We start from the raw sequence: 23,860 nt of genomic DNA, 5'->3' as shown, positions 1-23,860 counted from the left end.
CTGTGCAGAGAAACACTATCTCTCCAGATGCTTAATTGGTATTAAGCAAAACAAAAAACAAAAAAACAAAAAAAGGATTTCTCAGTCAGGTAGGTTGAGGAAACTCTTAAGTTAAATTAAACTGACCCGACTTTGTTGCCATGGGATTTCTCAGAGCATCAGATGTGCTTCCTGCACTCTGAGTCTATGAAGACCAATAGCAGGCAGCACTTAAAAAATTACTGAATTACCAAAATCTTTCACGGATACAAGGAACTAGTGGTTTAGAGAAAGAACTTGGAGAGTATGCTGAGCTACTTGGTGGTGAGAAAATGGCTGAGACCTCTTTCCACAGAAGAGCCAATAGCATGGTGGTCTCTGAGAAGGTAGTGGGCAGGCAGATTGAGCAATGAGTGGACAATAAAGAAGTAAGACAGTGTAGCCTCTTCTTTTAGCAAAATTCAAAGAAGTAGGATCAGAGAGAGAGGGCAGTATAGGATTGGGGGCAGGTGTGTTTTGTACTGCTTTGTTTGTGGGTGCTCTTTCTGTTTCTGTTTGTAATGTGGAAGACACATGTATATGTTTGTAAGTAGTAACTGGTAATGGGTGAGTAGAGGGGCAGAATTTCAAAATGCAAACACACCTTAGAAGTGTATATTACAAAAGAGGAAAAGATTAGCCATGCCTTGGAACAAAGCTTGAAATGTCCAGATTTCTCTAGTTTACTTCACATAGAAAGCTGCAAAGTTTATTCATGATATGATTGGTGAGGACAGTGAAGATGAGAAAGAGAAGGTGGTTAAAGGAAAAGGATGGATATTCTTTTTCAGGGGAAGGAACATCAATGATTTTATGTATGTATGTATGTATGTATGTATGTATGTATGTATGTATTTATAACAACTGTTAAGCCTAGCCTTTGGGTCTAGATTTGAACTTCTGCATCAGAAGGGTAGGTGAAAGAATAAATATAGTATATGGATGCCACTAGAAATGTTCAAGTATTGTTTTGGGTGATGAATTAAGTGCCACCTTAAAACAATTTCTTCAGGAAAATAAAAAGCACTCAATTCAGGCTGCACATGTTAGCACGACAGTTTTCCACAAGAGGGCAGCATGTCCTCATTTTTGAATAGGGCTTGGTTTACGGTTGGTTTCCATTCTCTTCTCCAGTCAAAATTCTTTTTTTTCCCCCTAGCAGACCACTGCTAAACATAAACGTGTTTGGTTTCATCTGGGAACGCTGATGTGAACATAATACATTCCTTCCCGATGCAGACACAGGTGAGATTTTATTGGACACATGTTCGCCATTTTCAGGAACACAGACCTGACATGGCATAAAAAGCATGTTAAATGACAACGGTTGACAGTGGAGAAGCTGTTTGAGATCCTGTAATTTCATTCTACACAAGTTGGCAGAAATTTTCTTTTTAATAAGCATTGTTGACTTTCAGAAAAATCTACCCTTCTCTCTTGGGTGAGTATATATTCACCAAAATCTTATAGCAACATATACTCCTTAGTGTAAAAATATGACGGATAAGGGTACTGTTTCTCAAGCTTCAAAAATATCTATACAATTTCGCCAGGACCTTGCCTCCAATATAAATATTATATTACAATGTTTTAATCTTCTAAGTACCAAAAAGGCGCTAGGTACTATAGTTCACATAGTTATAGAAAATAAAGTTAAATGGAGGGTATTAATAATGTAAGAGTCCAGATTTTATTAATTTTTTAATTTTAATTTGTAGGAAGACAATGCTGTAGTAGATGTATTTTCCAAAATGGTAGAAATTATTTTAATCCCACACCATTAATGTGAAAGTCAAGTTAACCACATAAACTACTTGGGCGTTTTGCCATTTAAATAACTGTAACTCAATGAAACATAATAGATTTTAAAATAAAATTCTGGTTTATTTTACCCTCATTAACTATGAAACAGGTTTGTTTGATTGGGTTTTGTTTTTGTTTTAAAGTCTCTGAAGCTTGAGTTGCTTTCCCAGAGTGAATTCTTTACTAATACATATCACCCTTCAAATAGAAGATTTCCCATCAAACTATTGGCATCCACTAAACACTAATAACCTAAGAATTCAGCCGGGCAGAAAAGCAATCTGAAGTGTCCAGGAATGAATTATTTGTTCCGCAGATAATCCTGCCTTTGCACAAAAGAAACAGGGGGAAGAGGAGTGCATTGTTCTTTTGATAACAAATAACAGAGACCCTCCCTGAATTTCACCTTTGCCTACTCCAGGAATGAAGATGGAAATGTTACCCAAAGCATCCCGGTCCTTGCTCATTATGATTCTGCAAAGTCCTGTCATTTAGGAATCGTGTCTCAATTTCTGTACAGATGAAGCAGGAAGGTCAGACCGAGCTTTAATCAAAGGTATCTCCCTGCTGGGCCGAGAGGCTTCCCTCTCTCATATATGTGGCTTTAATTTGGTTGCTCTTTTTCTTTTTTTTAAGGTGCCTAAAGCCATGTCGGGGCCTGGCCAGGCTGTTGTTCACTTAATCCCTGAAGCCGAGTGAGGACTCTGATATTGTCATTGACAATTTACTCTTGCACCGTTTCTCTGCTTAACTGAGAGGGGTTGTGTCACCGGTGTACCATCAAAAATACACGAAGGACTCGCCCCTTATTAAGAGATGTCGTGTCAGTCGCGCTAACATTTGTAACACAACCCTAGCAATGAGCAGTCCTCATCCCTCACAGGAAGCAAGTGGGCACACTGATTTGAGAGGGATTATCTCCTCCAGGAGAGAGTGTACTATGCTGTTATTCCATTTCCTTCAGAGGCTTTTCACTTTTTTCTGAACTCACCATAGTATCTTCCCTCACCTATGCCTCAACAGGATCCAGCATCCCCACTGCCACGTGTACGTACCCCAGGTCCCTGACTCTCTCTCTTTCCCCCTACTCACCTCTATTGCTGGAAAGACCTTGATCATCTCCAACCCTTTTGTTTCAGAGGAGAGAGAATCCTTTTTATTTTTCCAATGTCCTAGATGCCATTTTTCATTCATTCTGCATTAGGTGGGAATTGTTGATTTCCTCTTGGGAAACCTGGCTAGTTAGAATTGATAAATCAAGTCATTTGGGGGCTTATAATGGTGTCATAGCACTACATGGCAGGGCATCTCTCCTCCCAGGCTCTACATTGCATATCCCACTTGAGTTTTCCTCTTCAATTCACAAGTTTCTCAACCTTCACTAAAATGTGAGACTATATGTGTTATAGTGACTATAGGACTATAATGTAGTATATATTAGTATATATAATAGCCATATAATACAGCGTATAATAAAGAAAACTTGATTTCCAGTCATCAAGCTCAAAAAAGCATGGGTTTCCATCCCTGTACTTTAGACATAGGAGATGACTGGGAGGTGGCACAGCACACCTGGGGCAAAACTGCCTCCACCTTTATCAGCCCACTTTTCCCAGGCACCTCTTCCCCATTTTTCCTTCTGGCTGGCCGTCTGCTGCCAGCTAAAAGATCATTAAAACCAGCTTAATTTGGGGCCATTTCCAGGGAGGGAGAAGCAAGGAAGGCCTGCTGTACGACCTTGGAAGGCTGCTTTTCCGTGATCTAAATAAAGTCTTTGAAGTGACTCCAAGGATGTTATCCAGGATTAGAGACTTTGAAGAGAGCAAGGACCTTCACCGTGTCCTCCCCTTCCTTCATCTTAATAGCCTTTCTCTAATAAAATGCCTGTCCTTTGGCTTGAACACCTTGAACTATAGAATCTTCAAGAGATTAAGTAATAGTGCTTCAGGGAATCAAAAGAACTATTCTGTTAAGGCCACAAATACCTCCCTCCCTACTCTTTGGTTGCACATATTATCTGCTTTCACTACACAGTGCCTAGACTGTGTAGTTTGGCTTTGAAACTTTGAAAGCTAGTTATCACAGCCAGAATATTACACTGACAGAGCATCCTGGTAGCTCTGCCTCCAGTCCCAGTCATTACCCTCCTGCTGCCCAATATCAAGGGAATCAAAGTCAGGTTCTTACCTACAGGTCTTGTGTTCTCTACCCCATGAACAGCGACATTCTCTCTCTGTCTTTCTAATCTTGCAATTGTTAAGACTCTTGGTTGAGAGTGGCAAAAGTGGACTCACAGGAAAGAAAAGAATTTGTGGTTCAGAGAAGAAGGCATCTCACAGAAACCAAGAAAGGGTTGATCAGCAGACCACAGCAAGGGCAGAGACTCAGATGGGGTTCATGGATGGAAGCAGGACCATGGCAAGGCTCCGCACCCCATCTCTGCAGAGTGTTCTTCAGTCTTTCTCACTTTGCTCTCGCCAATGCTGGTATCATTTTCTCTGTTCCTAAGGCAGAAACACACAACAGAATTATCTTTCCCAGAAAAATTTTTAAATGCAGGCTAAAACTTTGATTTTCCTATGAAGGCACCTTAATCTTGGGATGTACACTGTGTTCAGGTGTATGTAGATGTCAGTACCCAATACAACCAAATGGCCAGATAAAGGTCAAAAAGAGAGAGGATGGTTGTGGTAAGATGAATAATGGTTCCCAAAGACATCCAGGCTCTAATCTCTGGAAACTCAGTATTACCTATGTGGCCAAAGTGACTTTGAAAATGTGATTAAGTTAAGGGTCCTGAGATAGGAAGGTTACCCATGATGATCAAGTGAACCCTAATGGAAGCAAGTGTTCTTAAAAGAGACAGGCGGAGGGAAATTCCACTGAAAGGAGATGGAAGCTGACAGTGGAGTGATATGCTTTGAAAATGAAAGGAGGGGCCACAGACCAAGGAAGACAAGCAGGCATTAGACACCAGAGAAGGCAAAGACAAGATTCTCTCTTGGAGTCTCAGAAGAGTGCACATTCCTGCCGGCACCTTGATTTCAACCCAGTGAAAACCATTTCAGATTTCTGGCATCCAGAACTGTAAGAGAATAAGTTTGTGCTGTTTTAAGCCAACATTGTGGCATTTTATTACAGCAGCCATAGGGAACTAATGTAGAAGTTCTTAAAATACAAGAAGGAGTGGAAATGCCTAGGATGAGAATTCTTGGTAAAGCTCTGAGCTGTCACTACAAAAGAAGCCTCCACAATCCCGCCTCAGGAGGGGAGTGTCCCAGTGTTAGTCAGTGTCTGACTTCTACGTAGCAACTTCAGACACATGCAAAGAAAGTACCTTATGACTGAACAACTAGATACAAATGCTTTCTGCTTTAAGGGGGAAAGGTTCAAAAGAAGTAGGAATAGCAATGAATGGTGACTTGGGAGGAAGTTCAAAGAGAAACCAAGTATGAGGTTTCTCAACCTGAACAGAGAAGGAAAGAGAGGTGTAAGGCCCTAGAAAGAACTCTACATCAGAAATTAGGGTTCCGTTGTTCCTGATTCTACTTACAGAGTAGGGTAGGTCCTCTCGCCTTCTTAGCTTTTGTCTAGGCATCTTTGACATCGGGACTTAAGTGACATGATCCTGAAGACCTCCTCCAGCTCTAGGATACTGTGATACTCAAATTTCTGTCTAGATTTTGGCCTAGATATTTCAGTGTTCAACCCTGGGGCTCTTGAAGTTTACCTTCCTGTGCTCTGGCATGGTAGATACAGTGACATAAAATCCTGCATTTTATGCAGAAAGCCCACAGATGGTCATGTATAAAACCTCAAAGATTATTTAGTAAGAAAGAGAACCAGAGAAGCTAAAGACAAGGCCCTTAAATTAGCCATGCAAAAAATCTTCACAATGGACTGCTTATTGAGGCAAATGTGAATATTTCTCAAGGAAATCTGGAGAGAGTTCTGCAGAGCTGAAGGTAAAACACAAAGCCATCAGCACCACTAAAGGGAAGAGCACATTCCCTGGTGATGGTAGAATTCAATGGTAACAGGGAAAAAACAGCACCTTTTAACAAATAAGGTAATTTCTGTGTTTGGGAAATAAATTGAAGACAAGCAGATGTGCCTGAAATTGGCACATCAAAACCTATTCCTCTCCTAAATTCCTCATCTATGTTCCTTTTGTCAGCTAAAATCATAGCAATCTTAACAAAAGTTATTAGTTATTTCAATCTCTAAAAAAGAAAAAAAATGGCCATAAATTGTTCTTTCAACAGCCTCAAATAATCTGTGCAGCTCTGTCATCTATATGGAAATAAAAACGTTTTTGTTCTGTCCTGAAACTCTAATAAAAAGGGAAGTTATGTGTGCCAATTCAATGTTGCCTTCATTTAAATGTAACAGAACCCAAAATACAGTGATTTAATCAAAAAGGTCTCAGCTCTTCTCTCATTAGAGTAAGTTCAGAGGTTGGCAATCCGTGGTTAGTCCAAGGACTTCACAATGACATCAGTGTCTCAGCTCCTATCTTCTGCCCTGTCATCCTCAGCAGGTGGCTTTGCGTTACATTGTTAATCCATGGGATACAAGATAGATGCTCCAACTTCAACTCACTCTGAATTCTAGGCAAGAGAAAAGAAGGAAATGCTGAGGGCAAAAGGTGAAAGACTTACTTGTTCCCTTTCAAATGCTTTTCCGAAAGCAGCATCTACTTAGAGCTATGTCTCTCTTTAGTCATCCCCAGCAGCAGAAGAGGCTGGGCAATTCATGTTTTAAAAGTGGGCACCTTTCTTTCTTAAAGAATATCAGGATTTCTTTTAGGAATAAAGTAAAGAAGAATGGATACTGGGTGTACAACTAAAATGTCCACCATATTTTTGAAAAATTGTCAACTATTTTATTTGCTTCAATGAAAATGATCATTATGGCTTCTCTTATAGCTATTTAAAAGAAGAAGAAGAAACATACTTTAGTAGTAGGGTGTATTCATTAAGAATCCTTGGGTGCATTTGCAACAACATGGATGGAACATGAGGGTATTATGCTAAGTGAAATAAGTCAGAGAAAGACAGATATTGTATGATTTCACTCATATGTGGAATCTGAGAAACGTAACAGAAGACCACCAGAGAAGGGAAGGGGAAAAATAATTTCAAACAGAGAGGGAAGCAAACCATAAGAGACTCTTAAATACAGAGAACAAACAGAGGGTTGATGGGAAGGTGAGGGGGAGAGGGGAAAGTGGGTGATGGGCATTGAGGAGGGCACTTGTTGAGATGAGCACTGGGTGTTGTATGTAAGCGATGAATCATGGGAATCTACTCCCAAGGCCAACAGCACACTGTATACATTGTATGTTAGCTAACTTGACAATAAATTATATTAAAAAAAAAAGAATCCTTGGTTGCAAGCAACTGAAACCAACTGACAAACTAAGGCAAAAAAGGGGAAGGTGGCTTGTTGGACAGGTACCAAGTTATTTCATAAAAGTGAAGAAAAGTTTGAATAACTTACTCTCATAAAGAAAAAAAAATAAGGATGTTCCAAGGATGTCTTGGAGTTTTCCTCTACAAATCTGCCAATAACAGATATAGACCAAATAGTGCATCTTACAAAATAGCACCCTAAAATTGCAAGGTGATAACCGCCAGCTCATGTCACAGCTGGGTTTTTATTAGGTCATTGAATCATCCTATAAGGCCAGTATTTTCTGAATGACAGGGCATATGATAGGGTCCAGTAATCCCTTGGGTATCATCCCATTGTTTACTACTTTTGCTGTGAATTTAGGGGTCACATGTTTACTCTGACAGAGTATATGACCTTCAATAAACTCAAAAAAGACGAGTATAGGAAGAAAAAGAAATATAAGTCCAGAACATGCATATATATTCTTATAGGAAAAGAAAGAAAGAAAGAAAGAAAGAAAGAAAGAAAGAAAGAAAGAGAAAAAGAAAGAAAGAAAGAAAGAAAGAAAGAAAGAAAGAAAGAAAGAAAAGAAAGAATCTGATTTATTCACTGATGACAGGTGCCCAATTTAGTTGATCTAATTACTGGGTATCCAGGAAGCACCCCTGAGGTTTGGTGCCAGATTGTGGTTCAGGATTTGAAGCCATTGCTTGAAAAATTGGTCACTCAGCAATGATACTAACTAGGCAAGTCATATCTAGTGAGGTGAAATTCACAAAGTTAAGCCTATAGCAAGTATAGCATCTATCTCTGCCACCATGCCTGCTTTATTCATAAGCCGGCTGATTAAAACCTGTACTGCCTAATAAAGGAAAAAGACTGGTAGCTATGGGCCATCCTGTCTACCTGACAACTAAGAGTCTCTTCCACAGTGAAAGTCTTCTGAAAGGTATAAATGAGACACAACTGTTTTCATGCTCCAAGCTCATTCTGTGAGATCCAGTCAAACCATTCCTTTACTATCTTGTCAACACTATCCTAATCTTGCTCTTTCCCAACAAGGGTCAGACAAAAAAAATCGCCTAAAAATCAATACAAATCCTGATTTTAAGCCAAATTTCCTTCTAGGCAAAGTAAATAGCAAATTGTTATGTTTGGTTTTCTGGCCAGAGAGAGGTTTAATTTTCTCCACCATCTTTCAGGGCCACTCCTATCTGGAGCTGTAATACAACAGGCTACTTCCAATTCATATCAGTATTTTACAGAGAGCCAAGGAGAATGTCTTATCTTTAGCCACATGGTTATGGGAAACTACCCATGAAACTATCTATAGGTATAAACTGAGGAACTCATGGCAATGTGAACGATGGGAACATGTGCAACCTGATTGTACAAACTATTCGTGCCTTTGGTATCTGATCTGATGATGGAATATTACTAGCTATACCCAGCTTTCAAGCTAAGTATATCAAATAGCATTAGTTGCTTATAAATAGTTCAAAGCCTGTAGTTGTCCAAGAGCAGGGATTCTGTCTTCACCAGAGTCCCTTTAAAAAGGAGGAGTTACCTAGAAAGAAGAGCATGGCTCTGCTCTCAAATTCTAGAGATCATGACTGGATTGTCCCATGAGGGCTTATCACAGACTCCATTGTGCATCCTGGTCTCCAAACAGTACCTTTGGAACTGCTGGGTAATTAGGGTTGAGTAAAAAACAACATGAACTTTACTATGAAAGAGCCAAATCTCTTGGTCTGGGAGACTTTCAGATAAATTTATAATTCTTTCTCCGTCTTATCTTGCCATGTTTTACTCTGTGTTTCCTTCTCTCACAGACTGTGGGTTTCGCCACCATATGACTTGCTTTGATCAATGGAATATGGGTGAATATGACAGTATTCCAGTTCCTAAAAGAGACTTTAAGATGTGACGTGTATGAATTGTTCTCTTGTGCCCCCACCCTGCACCAGGAGAACATCCCAAGTAGGTGGCACTCTTTCAGCTTTGGGCCTACAATGAAAAGACATAGAGCACCCTGAGCCCTCCCTGCTACCTGTAGGACAGCTGCCATGGCAATGTGTGATTCAAAGAAAGGAAAAGTAAATGCTTATTTTTGCAAGCCATTCAGATTCTCAAGGCTTTTGTTACACAGTAAAACCTACGAAAGCTGACTCAAATTAACAAATAAATAGGTCACAGACAATACACAACATGTTCTTTCAAATAATCATAAACTATCTTCAGAATATGTAGAAGACCACCGTGCCCCGTGTTGTGCCTCCTTCTCCATGGTAGGAGACACCAGGTACATACACTTGCCCTTTACTTTAGAAATAATATCCCAGGAGTGCCCTCAGTGGCTCAGTCAGTTAAGCCTCTGACTTTGGCTCAGGTCATGATCCCATAGTTCATGAGTTCGAGCCCCACATCAGGCTCTGTGCTGACAGCTCAGAGCCTGGGGCCTGCTTCAGATTCTGTGTCTCCCTCTCTCTCTCTGCCCCTCTCCCCTGCTCACGCTCTCTCTGTCTCTCTCTCAAAAAAAAAATTAGAACGAAATAAAAAAATAAAATAGAAATAATATCCCAGAATACTCTAAATCTTTAATGCCATAGAAATGTCAAAGTATCAAACCCCAGAGATTTTGTAGGCATTATCTCCTAGCCCTTGGACCCAAACATCTGAGGTATCCCCCATTTCCTGTTCTGCGAGGCCCATCACTTTAACATCATCAGTGTAATGAACCCATATAGAAGCTATTGTTGATGGCTTACCCAAACCTCCATGACCAAGCCAGTGCACCAATCCCTCAGCTCCTTTGAGTATTACAAGCTAATGACTTCTAGCTGCAACCTTTTGCCCAATGGCTACAGGCAGGAAGATACTTTTTGAACAGTGTCCCTCATGGCTGACTGTGTATCACAGACTTCTAGTTTTCTATCCCAGAATATACTGGGGTGCTTCCCCCTCACACACACAATCCAATGACCATTTCCAAATACCTGACTTTATAGATTTCCTGAGAGTCTACCTCAATGTCTCCCCTATATGATGGCTATTTGGGTTGAGGTTATTAAGGTTGTAAGCAACAGAAATGGGTTCTGGCTAGCTTAGTTGAAAACGTATTGGAAGAGTATAGAAGTGGCCCCCAAATTAAAATAGGGGTTGAGCAATGAAGATTTGAGATGTGAAGAAACCATGGAAACTCCAGACATTTTCAGTTGAGTTTGAAGACCCTCTGTCTTTGGTGGTGGTTTTCGAGTTTTCCTGCACATGATAATTACAAGAGAATTGTAAAATTCTGGTGTTGATACTCAGTCCATACCCTAAATGAGTTAAAATCAGAATCTTTTGGAATAAGACCCAAGTATCAATATTCTTTAAAATCCCAAAGGTGATTCCAATCCGCAGCCATTGTTGAAGGTATCTGTATCAAAATCACCTAGAAGTCTTATTAAAACAGATTGTTGGGCTCCAATCTGAGTTTCTGATATACATAAAAATCAATTAGACATAATTTGCATTTACAGCAAGTTCCTAGGTGATGCTGAACCTGGGTCTGAGGTGGGTTTAAGATTCTGTATTCCTAACAAACTCTCATATGATCTGAGGCTGTGGACACTCCAGTCACACCTGGGATAACAAAGTATGGAGCAGTGGTTCTCAAAATTTAGTAAGCATAAAAGTCATTGCAAACCTTGTGAAATGTATCGTCTGGTACTCTACCACTGAATTCTGATTCATTGGTTCTGATGTGAGAGACAATATTTTCTATGCATAAGTAGCTCCCAGATGATGCTGACGCTGTCAGTCCTTAGGCCACACTTTTCTAGCACTGCTCTAGAGTGATGGTTCCGAGCCAGAAGTGCTTTTCCCTCCCAAAGGGACATTTGGCAAGATCTGGATACATTTTTTATTGTCACACTGATGGGGAGAGAGGGGTACGGAGAGTGTGCTACCAACATCTAGTGGGTAGAAGCCAGGGATACAGCTAAACATCCCATAATGCTCAGATAGGACAGCCCCCACAACAAATTTTCCAGCTTAAGATGTCAAAGTGCCAGAGTTGAGAAACCCTGCTCTGGAGGGTGGCTGTTAACAACACTCAGCTGCTCCTCCCTACCTATCCATCCTGAGTTTGTAATTCCTGTGAGAAAGAATAATATTGTCTCAGCTTAGGCGTCCATCCTTGGATCACTCAACTATGCCAAGGAGGCAAGTTCTTGGAGTACATACAAGACAACTGGAGACTCGGTCCTCAGAGAGAAGCAATAGAAGGCAGACAACGAGTTGTTCTGAAAGTCAAGAGAAGGAGGGTAAGGTACAACTTTAGCCAAGACAATTGTGCTCACTAGAGCACGGGGGCAGTGGGTAATGGGCATCTGTCTGAGGAATGATGAATGATTGAGTCTTCACACACAGCAGTCACTGGAGCTGCTGCTGTAGCCTAAAAAGCTGGGAACCTCATTCCAGGCTCTTGACGCCCAAGGTAGCTGCAAAGAGCTCCCAGTATTTCTTTACTTCCTATGTGTCCTTGAGACAGATCTCCATCCCTCAGGTACAGAGCCTATTTCTTTTCCTTGCAAACTGAAGCATGTACACACAGAAACAGGCACATGCATGTGTACATGCACCCCCCCACACACACACACATACACACAGAGTGTTCAATATTAATTCGGTCTGAACAATCTATCCCCATAAGAACTGATGAAACACATAAGGAATTGAGGGATAAAGGAAATGATCTTGCCCTAGTCTTTATTTTCACTTTGGTTGTTCAATTCTGTCTCAGACACTAACTTTACTCTATCAGAGTTTGTCCTGGAATTATCACTTTCTTGAATGGGAGTAATAATAGCTACCCACTATTGAGTACTCATTTGTCTATACATATATGCATATTTTAATCCTCATAACATTCTTATGAGGTAGCATTATTATTATCAATGAAGAAAATTAGCCATAGAGAGGTTATATAACTTGTCCAACATCATGTATTTCCTAAGCAGTAGAACTGGAATGCAAACCCAAGTCTGTAAAACACCAAAATCTTTTGCTTATCTACTCTGGACTTTTCCCTACTTCCCAGTCCCAAGCATGAGACATAAGATAGCCCAACATCCTCAGTAGCTAAAACAGGTCAATAAAATCTCACAGGACCATCATGAAAAACAAATTTAAACCAAAAATGATCATCAAGGTTGGTTAACACTCATAGTACTTACTGCTTATTGAAGACCATCTGAATACTTACCAGAGACACATAACACCACTTAATAACAATAGAATTTTCATGTCAATCAAGATAGGTATACACCACATTAGTGACTTCAGGCCAGATGGTGAAGTAAACTTAGGATGAGAGAACCCCCACTGGAACCGTTTCCTCCACAAAGATACTACTTATGAGCCTGTTACTGCAAGTTGTTCCCTACAGATCACCCAGAAACATGCTGTCAGATCAGCCCAGCTGGAATGAACCCTGGGTGTTAAAGTAGGAATTTCCCAATGCTTTGTGGATTTCAGACCCAGTCCTTCACTAGCTGTTACAACAGAGGGTAAATAAGTGGAGCATGCATGTGCCATGCCAGCTCCTCAGAAGGTTGTGTCTCACTTAGATCATCAGAGCCATCGGCCAGCTGTCCTGCCATCCCTTATGCTTTGCACAATGCCAAGTATTCTGCAGATGGCTCCCCAAGTGCTAAATAATAACGGTGTCTAGATTTCAAGGGCTGTTTGCAGTACAGTCATTCTTTATACTCATTCTATTAACTGCCGTTGTCTTCACTCTTGGTGCGAAACAGTATTACAAGTGACAAGATGGACACCTGGTTAAAAGACATCTTCAGAAATACAACTCATCGCTCCCAATCATTTCAAACTCTTACAACATTTGACTGGAGCAAAGCATAAAAAATGTTAGTGGCTTGTCCTTTATGCTAGTTGCAAAATTTACAACCACTCCTCCACCTGCATCTTCTCTGAGATCCTATCTGCCTTTGAGGGCTAACATGACATAATTCTGCTCCACTATATCATGTAATTGTGAAGAGGAATTTTCTGCTTGGAAGAGACTGTCTCATTTCAATATGCTGTGACATCTTTTGGAAACCAATATCCTCTATAATGGGGAATGGCTGCAGATCAAGGGCAATCATTTCTGTGATTTATGAGCAGTGCAAGCAGATGGTTTTTTGAATATTTGGCTTTTTCCCAAAAACCTCATGCAAGCTAAGCTGTTGTATCTTATTGCATGAAAAGCCTCTGATTCCAGGTACAGGGATGGGCTGACTCAGAATCTGACTTTGTACTTGAAAACCGGGACATGCTGCTAACCTGCAGAAAGCCAAGGAACTTTTTTTTTTTTAATTTCTCCTACAGCTAGCAGCACTCATAACCACAGACCACATTGTAAGCCAAAAAAGAGAAAGCCAGATACCTGGTCTGGAAGGTGAAGATGTCTCACTTTGCTATGGTTATTAGATTATCAATTTTCTCCCCTTAAGACCTGTGTGAATCACAGGGAACACTATTAGCCTGGAAAGAATTAATTATAGCCCTGATAAAGGTGACCTTCCAAACAAAAGCAAAACGGCAAACCAGTCTTTTGTGTGAAGCACCTGAGAAGTTAGAGGGGTTGAGTAGGAGTCTAAACAGGATCTTGAAAAATACTATCTAATTCAAAAGGAGTATGTTGGGCTCTTTTAAGTGGGAGGCCAGGCTATGATAGGAAATTTTAATTATGTATATTATTCAATATTTTGAAATTTGAAGACTTTCATTTCAATTTGGCTGATTTTTTTCACAGGTAAAAGGAATGGGAATTTTTTGAGAGCTAAGGATTGATAATGGATAAAAATATATCATTTCCCCTCAACAGCAGAAGACTTGGGGATGTTGCACATAGAAGTGAAGGCAGCCGGTCAGAGTGACTTGAAACAGGAAACTGTGAAAAGTGACTTTCTCTACAGTTAATATATCTCACAATGTGTCATTAGCTTGGGATACTATTTGTTGCTCTTTCTTTTCTGGAAGGAAGTGAGTAATCAAAATGAGTCTTTAATGATTCTACATTCTTTCCTGTAACAATGAAAACCCTCCCTCTCCTTCCGTTTCTCAGGCCCAGCAGTATAACAACCTTCTCCTATTTAAAACTGTGTGTTCAGGAGAGGTTCTAAGACAAACCTTCCACTGTGACAGATTTCCCCCTAGAAGGTGCCGAACATTCCAGAAATGAACCATGAGGCCTCTAGCACCCCCACCCGTACATCTGAGACCACACTTGGCTCAGCTCACCTGTTTGCCCTAGAAACAGGTACTTGCACCTTTCTGTCCATTATCATAGCTTCCCAGAGCAAAGGGTGGAGTCCTCTTCAAGAATGCAGCCTGATGGAGCACTTGGGTGGCTCAGTTGGTTGAGCGTCCAGCCCTTGGTTTTGCCTCAGGTCATGATCTTAGGTTCGTGGGTTCAAGACCCACGTTGGGCCCTGTGCTGACAGCTTGGAGTCTGGTTGGGATTCTCTCTGTCCCTCTCTCTCTCTGCCCCTCTCTCTCTCTGCCTCTCTCTCTCTCTCAGGAAAAATAAACTTTTTTTTTTTTTTTTAAGAAGAATGCAGACTGAGCCTCTTTAGGAAGTCATAGATTTTCAGTTCTATTAATATTCTTTTTATTCCACAAATTCTATTTTTATTCGCTTAATCACTCATTCACATATCAACTTAACAAATGTTTACAGAGCACATGTCCTAGCTTCAGGACACAGGCCTGCGCCCCCAGCTCTGAACAGAACACACAAGGTCCTGCTTAACTTCCTGTTATTTGGTTTTACCTTTAAGAATTTACTGAGTTAATTGCTTTATTTTTTTCTTGTTAATAATGAAAAAATATAAAACTATGAATTTGCTTCTGATTGCAGGCTTGATAAGATGCCATTAATGTTTTTACTTAACGACTTCCTTGCCATTGTTTTTTCTAATAACTGATTTGAACTTCTCTTTGAGTTTGCAGAACACCAGTTTGTATTAATGTTTGTTTAATCTTAACAAACAAAAAATTGGAGATATTTTGCTTCCTTATTATTAATTTCTGGTTTATTTTCATTAGAGCCAAAAATGTACCCATTATATTCTGCTTTCTAGAACTTATGGTTTCTTTGTGCACTAATAAGTTCTCAATTTTTTTGTAAATGTTTGATTGTGGGTTGACAAAAATGTATACTCTGTTAGTAATAAATAGAGTTTGAATGAAATATATTATAAATTATTTAATTCAGACACTATTATTTTATTTTGTATACCATATTATTATACTATAATACTACATAGGATATTTATTATATATTATAAATATAAATGTTATAAATTATACTATTAAATGCTACGATTAATTGATTAAAATGTTCTTTTCCTTATGTGTGACTGATCTGTTCAAAACTCAGAGGTATGGGGGCACCTGGGTGGCTCAGTTGGTTGGGCAGCTGACTTCAGCTCAGGTCATGATCTCACAGCTCTAAGGCTCATGGGTCGAGCCCCACATCGGTCTCTGTGCTGACAGCTCAGAGCCTGGAGCCTGCTTCGGATTCTGTGTCTCCCTCTCTCTCTGCCCCTCCCCTACTCTCTCTCTCTCTCTCAACAATAAATAAACATTAAAAAAACTGAGAGGTGTGTTCAAAATCTCATATTTTTAGTGTTTTCTTATATATTTTGATTTTATTCAGTACATTCAAATTAATAACTATTACATTTATACAAAAAAAAAAAATCTTCCTGGTCCCCTTTAATGGTTTTTGCCATGAATTCTATTTTCTTTGATGTTAATATTACTATCTGTGCTTTATATCTGTTTGTGTTTGCCTAATGTATCTTCTTACTAGCTTTTACTTTGAAATACTCCTTCTTCATATATCTCTTCTTTAGCATTTACCTTTTTAGAATTTTTTTTGCCACTTTATTTGATATGTGTTTGTTAACTATACTTGAACATCTTTGTTTTCTTATTAGAAAGGTCAACCCACTTAAATGTATTATCATAATTTATATATTGGGTCTTACTCTATTCCTTTTACATATATAACATGTTTTATGCCCCCTACTTGCTAGACTTATTCTTTTATGTCTACTCTTTTTTCTCCCATGTTTTGCTATATTGGTCATACTTTTTGTTTTACTTCTATTTATAACTAGTAGATTACTTTTGGTTTTCCAAAGGTTTATATATCTGGTTTTCTATCGATGTCCACTTTACTCCAGCACCATTTGTTGAAAAGACTAGTTTCCCTCCATTGGACTGCTTTTGTACCTTTGTAAACAATCAAGCAGGCATATTTGTGTGGGTCTATTTCTCAATTCTGTATTCTGTTCATTGATCTATGTATCTATCCTGCCAATAACATACAGTCAGGATGCTGTAGAAATTGGGTACACTGATTCCTCCTAATTTATTGTTTTTCAAGTTGTTCTAGCTATTCCGGTTCTTTGACTTAACCATTTAAAAGGCAGAGTAAGCTTGGAGTGCCTGGGTGGCTCAGCTGGTTGACCATTCGACTCTTGATTTTGGCTTAGGTCATGATCTCATGGTTCGTGTAATCGAGTCCTGTGTAAGACTCTGCCTTGGGTGTAAAATCTGCTTGAGATTCTCTCTGCCCCTCCCCCACTTGTGTACATGCAAGCACACTCACACACACACACACACACACACACACACACACACACAGACTCTGCCTCTCTCTCTCTTTTTTATGTTTATTTATTCTTGAGAGAGAGACAGCGAGTGGGGGAAGGCCAGAGAGAGAGGGGGAGACACAGAATCTGAAGCAAGCCCCAGGCTCTGAGCTGTCAGCACAGAGCCCATCTTGGATCTCCAACATACAAACCATGAGATCATAACATGAGCCAAATTCAGAGGCTTAACAGACTGAGCCACACAGGCATCTCTCTCTCTCTCTCTATCTCTCTCTCTCTCTCTCTCTCTCTCTCTCTCTTAAAAATAAAATTTGGGGCACCTGAGTGGCTCAGTCAGTTGCGTGTCCAATTCTTGGCTTTGGCTCAGGTCGTGATCTGTGGTTTAGGTGTTTGATCCCCACATCAGGCTCTACACTGACAGTGTGGAGCCTGCTTGGGATTCTCTCTCTCCTTCTCTCTCCCTTCCCCCACTCATGCTGTCTCTCTCTCAAAATAAATAACTAATTAAAAATAATAATATAAATAAAAAGTCTAATAACCTTGCACGTATCTACAAAATATATGTCTGGGATTATGAAAGGAATTGATTAAACCTGTATATCAAGGGACACCTGGGTGGCTCAGTTGGTTGAGCATCCAATTTTGGCTCAGGTCATGATCTTTGGTTCATAAGTTCAAGCCCCACATCCGTTCGCGGCTGTCAGTGCAGAGCTTGCTTTGGATCCTCTGTCCTCCTCTCTCTGCCCCTCTTGCCACTTGCACTCTCTCAAAAATAAATTAAAGATATTAAAGAAAACCTTGTATATCAATCTGTGGAGAACTGACATTTTTACTATGTTGAGTCTTCCAATTCATGAACACAGTACATCTCTTCAGTTATTTAGGTAATCTTTGATTTCTTTCATCAGCATTCTTATGAAAGCATTGAATGTTTGGATTTAGAATGTAGTTTTTAGTATTCAAGTCTTGTTCACATTTTGATAGATTTGATAGTTTTACACCTAAGTATTTTTCTCTGGGGTTTTTTGAGAAAATTTAAATGGTATTTTATTTTTAAGTTTGATTTCTACATGGTCATTGCTAATATATAGAAATAAAATAGATTTTTCTATGCCTCTCTAGTGACTCTACTAAACTCACTTATTAGTTCTATGAGTTTTTTTAATGCTTATTTTATTTATTTATTTATTTTTGAGAGAGAGAGAGAGACAGAGTGCAAGTAGTAGAGGGGAACACAGAATCTGAAGCAGGCTCCAGGCTCTGAGCTGTCAGCACACAGCCCGACATGGGGCTGGAACCCACGAGCTGCAAAATCATGACCTGAGCTGAAGTCAGACGCTTAACTGACTGAGCCACCCAGGTGCCCCACTAATTCCATGAGTTTTTATGTAGATTCTCTGAGATTTCTTTGTAGATGATTATGTCTTCTGAAAACAGAAACAGGCTTTTTCCTCCATTCTAATTCCATTTCCATTTCTTCCATCCTAATCTAATACTTTTTAGTTCCTTTTCTTGCCTTCTTGCTTTAGGTAGAACTTCTAGCACTATATTGAATAAAATTGTTGAGAGTAGATATCTCTTTACCTTCTTCCCAATATTAGAGGAGTGTATTCAGTCTTTCACAAGTAAAATATTACCTGTAGGATTTTTGTACATGATTTTTATCAAATTTAAGAAGCTCCATTCTATTCCTATTTATTCTGAAAGTCTTTGTGGTAAATATGTACTGAATTATGTAAAGTGCTTTTTGACATAATAGGTACTAAATTATGACAAATGCTTTTTCAGCATTGCTTGCTATAGGCATATAATTTCTTCTGTCTATTCTGTTAATATGGTGGATTACACTGGTTAATTTTCAAATATTAAACCAGCCTTGCACTGTTGGAATAAATCCCACTTATTCATGATGCATATTTTTTTATATTTAGCTGAATTCTACTTGCTAATATTTTGTTAAGAATTTTGCCTCTAAATTCATGAAGGAGATTGGTCTATAATTCTTTTTTTGTACTGTCTTTGACTAATTTTTTAAGCTTATTTATTTATTTTTGAGAGTGGGAGTTAGGGACAAAGAGAGGAGAGAATCCCAAGCAGGCTCCACACTGTCAGCACAGAGCCTGACTCAGGACTCAATTTCATGAACTGTGAGATCATGTCCTGAGCCAAAACCAAGAGTCAGATGCTTAACTGACTGAGCCACCCAGGCACCCCTTGACTAATTTTTTTTTATCAGAGTAAAACTAGTGTCATAAAATGAGTTGGGAAATACTTTCCTCTTGTCTCATTTCTGGAAGAGATTGTATACAACTGATGTGAATTCTTCCTTGAATGTTTGGTAGAATTCTCCAGGATAACCATCTAGGCTTGGAGATTTCTGTTTAGGATGTTTTAAAATAATTAATTCAATGTTTTAATAGTTACAGAGCTATTCAAATTATCTATTTTGTACTGGGTGAATTATGGTAATTTGCTTTTTTGAGGAATTGGTCCATTCATATAAACTATCAAATTTATGTGTATAAAATTGTTCATTGTGGTCTCAACTGACGTCATGGGAAATATGAGCGGCCTTCTTAACCTGGGAAGTGATGAGACCCTTGACTCCATTCTAGATGTCCTCTGACACTACTCCAGAAGGAGGAGTAGAAGTGCTTCATTACTGCACTGGGTTGGAAGTCCAAGATTTCTATGTGGTTTCCACTGGCACAGTAGAGTGTGTGAGGCCTCCTTACTACTGCCCAACAGATATGGAAGTTTGGGCCCTTATTCAGCCTTCTCTGACACCACCCTGACCTAAAGAATGAAAACCTTGCCCCATTCTGGCAAGGACAGAAGTCTAGGATCCCCACTCAAACTTTGTTGTCATGGGTGAGAGAGAGGTCAGAGAATTTCTGAGGTTTTTTGTTATAATAGAGTGCTTATTGTCTAAAAGTTTTCAGTATTTTTAGGCTTCCCCTTACCTGGTCCTTTGACTAGAAGGAGGAAGCTTTTGGTGGGATTTTTAAATCTGTATCCATTGGTTTTTCTGGGTTGCTGGCTTCTTTAGCTCCAAATCTGGGATGTATGAGGCAAAGAGGAAATCCAAGGGAATTTAGCACTGTGTTATTTCTTGGGTCCCAAGATGGTCAGTTAGTGACTTCTCTCCACCTTTCAAAGTCTTCTTATAGTTGTTTTATATGTAATGTGCAGGAAGTTTGTACTTAGCAGGAAGAATAAAGAGAAACATGTCTATTTCATCCTTTCAGGAGCAGAAAGGATGAGAAACATTTATTTTCTTTAAAAATAAAATTATTTTTAAAATCTTGTCTGGTTTAAATGTATCTTAATGTAATCTTTTTTCATCAGGAGTAATATGTGGGGTATATTTTCTAAAGTTCATAATAAGTACATCAATATATACTAAATAAAAAGTCTCTCTTTATACATGATAGTTACCATGACTAAACAGGAAATTCAGGGTTAGATCTCAAATTATTTTTACTTACTTTAAAATTCTGTAGACATTACTCCACTGACATCTAATGTTCATTATTATGCTGGATTAAGATCAGCCAGTCAGTTCTCACTACATTTTCCTTCTTCATTGAAGATTCTTTATTTCCTGTTAAAATTCAAAAATTTCACTAGAATATGTCTAAATGTTGTTTTTCTTTTGCCCAATTTTTATGTGCTGCTGCAGGATGTTCTTCACCTCAAGAAGGTTTTACGCCATTATTTCCTGATGTTGCTCTGTTCAATTTTTTTCTCTTCTCTTGGAAGAACAATTTTCTGTAGGTTGAACTTCTCTTCTTTGCCTTATACACCTGTCCTCTTCTTTCTTGTTAATATCTTCTCCTTTTTTCTTATACTTATCTTATGAATTCCGGGAAATTGTTGAAAGAAGTCTTTCAAGTCACCATTATTTCTCTTAAGAAATGATTTTTATCTGTACTCTAACATATGCTTTAATTTCCTCATTACATTTTAAATTTCTTTCCAATTTAAACTTTTCTTGTCAGTTCCCTTTTTACTTACAACTGTGTAGAAACCCCTTTCTACTTTTTTTATATCCTCTTTCTTCTCTCATTTTCAGAGATTCTGTGCCTTCTGAAAGTTAATTGAGTGCACAATTAAAATGTGATTTTGTTCCCTCAAGTAATCTCCTCCAGTTGAATAAGTAATATGTGAACAGAAAAAGCAATCAAACATGACAAAAATATATATAATTAAAAGCAAATCTCTCATCCCAAATATTTACCCCTTTCCTAAAATCAAAAATTGTTAATAATTTTTCATTTCCTTCCAGAAATATTTTATGTATACAAGAGCATGTAAATACATATTTATGTTTTCTGTGCTTTTTTTTAAGTTTATTTATTTAGAGAGAGAGATCAAGGAAGGGGCAGAGAGACAGGGAAAGAGAGAATTACAAACAGGCTCTGCGTTGTCAGCACAGAGTCCGACACAGGACTAAAACTCGTGAACCATGAAATCATGACCTGAGCCAAAATCTAGAGTTGGATGTTTGACCAACTGAGCCACCCAGGTGCCCCTATGTTTTCTGGTTTTAATACAAATGGGATCATTTTATGTTAGCCTTGATTTTTTCACTTAATACATCTTGAAGATCATTTCATATTATCATATAGTAGTCTACCTCATTCTATTAACGTATGACATATAACACTGTTCTCAAAGTAGTGCACAAATAGCATTTGAACAAATATCTTTTTAACATGCTTATAAACACTTCATATGCATCACAGAATGGCTATCACGTCCATTCATTGAAATAACATTGTTCTCAAAAATTTAACACTGTTCTCAAAGTAATGAGCAAGTACAACTGAATTAACCCACCATAATTCATTTATCCATATCCCCATGATGGCATTTAAGTTGCCACAAGGATTTAACCATAGAAAATGTTCTTGAAAAGCATGGTCTTCCTTTGATTGTTGACTTATGTTTTGGGGGGGAAATTATAAATATTTACTGCTTTTTTTTCTTTTTTTTTCCTTCTATATTCTTTTTTCTTGTTTGTGCATCTTTGAATAATAAGAGATATTTAAACTTGGTGCTTGCCCAGCAACAAAGTGACTTAATTCTCCTTTACTCTCCCCCCATCTACATATTTTCTGTGTCCTCCTTCCACACATAAAATGGAAGTGCTGACTTATTTTATAGTTCCATTCAAGAATGTTTGAAAGAAAACATACCAATATATTAATATTTCTCTGTGGGAGGTTGAATTAAAGGAGATTTTCAGTTTCATCTTTAAACTTTTTTGCATTATTTTAATCCTTTACACTGAAAAAAAAACCCAGTAATGTTATAAGAAGAAAAAATAATGCAATGAAAATTTAAAATACAGCATTTAAAATATAGCATTTGCCTCAGTTCAATAATCCAAAATGTGGAAATAGGGGCCATTGAAGATGAAAACTGTCCCAGAATAGGAATTTAATCTCTATGCTATTTTTCAAAGTGTACTGAAGTCATTACATTGGTGGCAAGCTTTCTGTTGATCTTGGCCCTTATAACAGGAATAATGGACGCTCTTTAATGCCAACCCCAAAAACACTTCCCCCTTCTTTACTGCTAACAGAATCTCAATTTTATTTAGATTGAAAACAAAGCACAAAGGATTAAACAGATGAAAGTTTAATGAAAAGACTGTTTAGAGTGGTTGGGCAGGGTCCAAGGATCAGCAGCAGCAGAAAACTAAAAACCTACTCTAGGCCTGAAGAAAAAAAAGGACAAGAGGTTATTGTATCCAAGGGAGAGCAACAGCTGTGGGAGAAGGCCTCCTGGAAGTATCTGTGGCTTTCGGTATAAAGAGAATGGCAATACCAAAACCGAAAGAGAGCTGGAGCCTCAGAAGCAGCACTACCCAGTTGGATTTGCATCCAGTGGCAGTACAGGGAGGGAAGAAACAGGGGAAATAAATACCCCAACCATTCTATTCTCCTGCCTTCAGATCTCTGGTCATGTCTCCTAGTACCAAGACTCAATGAGAAGTCAAATTGGCAAGGGAGCTCAGATGATCTAGGCCACAGAGATCAGCCCTCTGAGGCATGGAGCAGGTTAAGAAGGGCAGTGAGACATACATCTTTTATGTTCTGTCTCACATTCCCCTGGCCCACTATTCTTTTCTGGCCATTTCTATGTCAACCAGCTGCAGCAATAGCCCCTGGACTTAGCTATCTCTTATTCCTCGCAATCTTTTGCCTTCACTGGGTGAGACCCCTACATGAAACTAGACTGCCTATCCATGCTGCAGCATACTCAAAAGTGTACATGCAAGGTAGTTAGTGGCTGCTGGGGAAACCCTTAACCAATCAGGATTGGAAGCCAGTCAATAAATATATCCTCTTCCATGTCTTGAGCAAACCATTCTGGGAGTGGAACTACATAGTTCTTCAGAGAATTTTTAGCTAGACTGAGCCCCAGTCGTTCATAACAGTAACTAACACTCAACTTCAATAATTCCATTCTTGGATTAGCTTCACCTCCTTCTCGGTGTTACTAATCTCAGTCCCCAGTTAGTGTTCCCTAACATCACATCCCAAAATAACTACCTTCATGTATTCCTTTTCTCAAGTTCTGCTTTTGGAAGAATTCGAGATAAAATAGATGAAGAATGGGTAGTTCTGGAGGGGCCAAAGGAGAATAAGCATTCTCAGTGTCCCTCCATCTCCCAAGTGATGCAGGGGTCAGTAAGCCTATTCCAAAATGCAGGTATCAATTCTGATCAAGTCTATAGTAATGTTTTAGAAAAAGACGTGTGACCAGCTTGGGCCAACGATAAAAGAGAAGTATGTTTTTCTACTTTATAATGTAACAAATTGTAGCACAAGGGTAGTTCTAAACAGGCCACCTAAAATGTGAAGCTGCTGCAAAACACATAATGTTTTCATTGGGTTCAAAACATAACTCCAATGATTTGGATAAAAATACACACCATCAGTCCAACAATAGTT

General features: G+C 38.8%; 1 pseudogene; it reads right to left on the bottom strand.

Moving 5' to 3' along the window:
• Positions 1 to 3,355: 3,355 nt before the first annotated feature.
• LOC122213183 overlaps positions 3,356 to 23,860 on the bottom strand; it is a 47,671-nt pseudogene continuing 27,166 nt past the window's right edge.

This window comes from Panthera leo, chromosome A2 (genome assembly GCF_018350215.1).
Source record: "Panthera leo isolate Ple1 chromosome A2, P.leo_Ple1_pat1.1, whole genome shotgun sequence".
Classification (NCBI taxonomy): domain Eukaryota; kingdom Metazoa; phylum Chordata; class Mammalia; order Carnivora; family Felidae; genus Panthera; species Panthera leo.
This window is presented reverse-complemented; position numbering and strand designations above follow the sequence as displayed.